Source organism: Abrus precatorius, unplaced genomic scaffold (assembly GCF_003935025.1).
Source record: "Abrus precatorius isolate BTA unplaced genomic scaffold, Abrus_2018 Scaffold3, whole genome shotgun sequence".
In the NCBI taxonomy this organism is placed as follows: Eukaryota; Viridiplantae; Streptophyta; class Magnoliopsida; order Fabales; family Fabaceae; genus Abrus; species Abrus precatorius.
This window is the reverse complement of record NW_020874373.1, coordinates 6,709,357-6,713,591: the sequence shown is the minus strand read 5'-3', so window position 1 is coordinate 6,713,591 and position 4,235 is coordinate 6,709,357. Positions and strand designations below refer to the sequence as shown.

The following is a 4,235-nucleotide window of genomic DNA, read 5'->3' as shown; positions in this document are numbered from 1 at the left end:
ACATAATATAATTTTCTGTGAATAAGCAATTACATTTTTTCTTAACCTTAAAAAGAATTATATTAAAGAAGAACCTATTTTAAATATTTAAAAGATTTATATCTTTTATATGTAAAATTTGATAAGGATTAATTTTTAAATATTTAAAATTTTAAAATCTACAATAGTAGGTCATTTTGATAACTTATCTGTGAGTTACCGAATATGCTAACTCATGTTAGCCATTACCCATATTTTTATCATTTTATAATTTTTTAATATATTTTTGATTAATTTTTAAAAAATTGAATACATAAGAAATGTTTAGTTTAGAAATTAAACAAAAATTACAAACAAACAAATACCAACTAATATTATATGGACAGTAAGAGATTAAACATAAAAAAATAAATATTTAAAGACAATATTTGTCACTTTTATCTTGGTGGTCCCCTATCATATATGGACTTTGGCGCTCTGCCTTCTGTTTCTTTCTGACTTTTGCACTGAGCTAATCCCTCAGTCACGAACTTTAGTTCAGTCTACTTCAAATCTCTCCATATGACATAATCAGTGACCCTATCAATAACTGCGAAACCCTATAAATATAGCGTTCACGTCGCTAATACCAATCTCCAATGCCAGAGGATAGCAATGGCGAGTCTCCAGATTCCTCAAGTCAAAATTGGAACACAGGGCCTTCAGGTATTCTATTCCATTCCATTCCTCTCATCACTTCATTTCATTTCTCCTTTTTTCTTTTTTAAATTTCAATTTCTCTTACTTTTTACAGGTTTCGAAGTTAGGGTTAGGGTGTATGAGCCTTAGCGGAGCCTATAACGATCCTCTTCCTGAAGACCAAGGCATATCTGTTATTAAGTATGCGTTCAGTCAAGGAATCACGTTTTTTTGACACCGCTGATGCTTATGGCGCCAACAACGCTAACGAACTTTTGCTCGGAAAAGTAACCATATTTCTCCCTTCACTTAATATTTACACTGCCTTTCAAAACTTCTGTTATAAAGTTCCTTCTTGTTTTTTCTTCTCATTTACTCTGTTTTTTCCGTTGATTCTATTGAACAGGCTTTAAAGCACTTACCTAGAGACAAGGTGCAGGTAGCAACCAAATTTGGCATTGCAAAGTTGGAATTTCCTATCCTACACGTCAAGGGCACACCAGAGTACGTGCGGTCGTGTTGTGAAGCCAGCTTGAAACGTCTTGATGTTGAATACATTGATCTCTATTATCAGCATAGGGTGGACCAAACCGTACCTATAGAGGAAACAGTTACGGATTATTTCTTCACTTCGAAATTATTATATACTTTTACATTTTAGCAGTAAATGTTCTATCATTGGCTAGACATGTTGTTAATAATTTAGTTCAATTATAGGTGGGTGAACTTAAAAAACTTGTGGAAGAGGGAAAAGTGAAGTATATAGGACTATCTGAAGCGAGTCCAGATACTATAAGGAGAGCACATGCGGTTCATCCCATCGCAGCTGTGCAAATAGAGTGGTCTCTATGGACTCGTGACGTTGAGGAGGAGATAGTTCCTCTGTGCAGGTTAGTTCAAGTTCATAGGAATGTAAAGCTCTCATAACAGTTTCTTCACTAAAAGGAAAAAATAATTTAAACATCTCTTTAATTATGAACTACTTGGACCACAGATAATTTATTAGTCCTTTGATTCTTTTTATAAAAAATAAGAGATTAAATCATCATAGCAAAAAAAATAATTAAATAATTTAAGTTTTTTATAAATATAAAATTTATTCTAAAAATACCCATAATATTAAATAATATAATTAATAATTTATATATTTAATGATATTAATAAAAAAATATTCAAAAAATTTAATAATTAATGTATCTTGAAAATATCATTTGTTTTTTATAATAAGGATCAAAGAAAAGTTTCATTATATTTTTTATAAAAAAGATCAGATATGGTATAAGCTACTTGAAAAGAGGGTAATACCACATGATAAAATTAAAAAAAATAATCTGCTAGCTGCATGCTTATGTTATAATGGAGTCACTACTTTGTTTGATACAGGGAGCTTGGGATTGGAATTGTACCATATAGCCCCCTTGGTCGAGGTTTCTTTGGTGGCAAGGGAGTTCTGGAAAGTGTGCCTGCAAATAGTGCCCTGGTACAATATCTTACCACTTGTGTGTTTCTGCTGAATACCGTAGAATTTTTGGATGTGAAACATTAGCCAGATAATTGCGTCAATCCTTCATCTTGAACCTGAATTTAATGTTGAGCAAATTTAATTCTTTATTCTATAAGTACAATTATGCATTCGTTAAATTGCAATTACTTATTTTTCGAACAAAAGCAATGATGAATCATGAAAGGTTCCATTCATGTTATCTTTCCATACAAAAGCTAGTCAAAATAGTACAAACTGAGACTTGATATTCTTAAAAAATTGCATAAGAAATTATTTGCTGTCTGATAGATGGTTTTTTTCGCTTATCAGACTGCGCATCATCCCCGCTTCCAAGCAGAGAACTTAGACAAGAACAAGAAAATATTTGACCGTTTAGAAAGCCTTGCTAAGAAACACCAGTGCACTCCTCCCCAGTTGGCATTAGCATGGGTACTCCAACAAGGCAACGATGTTGTGCCTATTCCTGGTGCGTGACAGAATAACTTTTCCTTTTTAAAATATAGAAAGTGATAAAATACAACCTATTGACTATTCCAATAACTATCCTTAGTGTGTTTGGATTATGATTCTCTTTATTTATTCAATCTGAACAACCTATGATGCATTGCATATTTCTGTAACTGCACTTGTGCATTAGTCAAACAAGAGAAGAAATATACACTTTTCTTCTTGTGTATGTGGGTAATATTATTGTGCATTTAGTAAGTTTTTCTTTGTAGTCTATTAATGTGTGTTTATAGACATTATAAATTTTGTTTAACTTTGCTTTTCCTGGTTGAAAGGTGTTATATTGCATAGGTGCTAGGCAAAAGTTGACCTTTCACTAGAATTAGCTTGTATGCTAGCCAAATATGGTAATACAAGAATGATCTTGTGTGCTGAGGTTACTGGCTGAAAGGTTTCTCAGTTAAGTTCTTAGAATGAAATCATTGTCAGTCCAGACACATCTCAGCTTTACTATTGCCTTCTCAAGTGTTCATAATATTCATAGATATCAATCAGAGTAAGTTTCGATGAAAAGAGTGGGAAAGAAATTTTTTTTTAATATTTTATATGCAATTTTCAGCAAGGGTTTTATCTTTTACCAAGTCAACTGTCGTTCGTGAGCTTTAAGGAGTATAACAATGTCACTTAGAGGAATGGGAGCGACAAAATCAAATTTTAGACCACATGCTCATGGAGACTCTAATTCAGTTGTCATAAACTAACTAGCTTGTCATTCCTAAAGGCAATTAAATACGCATAAAAGGGTTATATTTTACAACTAAATCGTCACAATTCGTGAGTGTATGAAGTTCATTACTGACTGCAATTTTGTCATTACCTTTACAGGAACAACTAAGATTAAGAACCTGGATCAGAACATCGGTGCATTATCACTGAAACTAACAGAAAGCGACTTGAGAGAAATTTCTGAGGCAGTTCCCATTGATGATGTAGCAGGTACTCGACACTTCGAGGGAAATTATAAACTCTCTTGGAAATTTGCCAACACACCTCCGAGGGTCTCAACTTGAAGCCCTCGAAATCCAGCTGGTGGATAATGCACAAATTTGTGAATTGTCATTTGTCAGATGCAAAACTAGTACGGTTTAAGCTACCAATGCATTATCTAGACGGAGGTGCGGTCGTACGGATATTTATGGACTGTCGATGGTTGGCTAATAGATATTTGGTTGGTTAAAGGTTTATAGTTTAGTGGACCCAAAAAAATGTTTGTAGTGTAAAATATTGTACTAGTTTATTATAAATGGTCAATATTAAAGAATAAAGTCATGTGAGCCTTTTAAGGTTACATGATTTCTTTAATTAATCATACCGTTTAAAAAAATTTAATCATGATTATGCATATGATTTAGATTTATTTCTTTCATTCATGAAAATGTATTTCTCACTTTTACACTCACTCACAACATTTTAAATAAAATATTTTTCTTTATAAAATTTTGACTTGAGTGATCTTATAAATAGGCTTGATTTAAGTTGAGCCTAATGTAAATTAGGTTGTAAACTTTTGAAAAAAAAAATACTCTTATTTCTACCTCTAGCATTGTTTTAAATATTTAAGAATGAT

At 32.2% G+C, this 4,235-nt stretch overlaps 1 pseudogene; it reads left to right on the top strand.

Moving 5' to 3' along the window:
• The first annotated feature begins 571 nt into the window (after positions 1-571).
• Positions 572-3,868, top strand: LOC113863142 (annotated as a pseudogene).
• Positions 3,869-4,235: the final 367 nt, after the last annotated feature.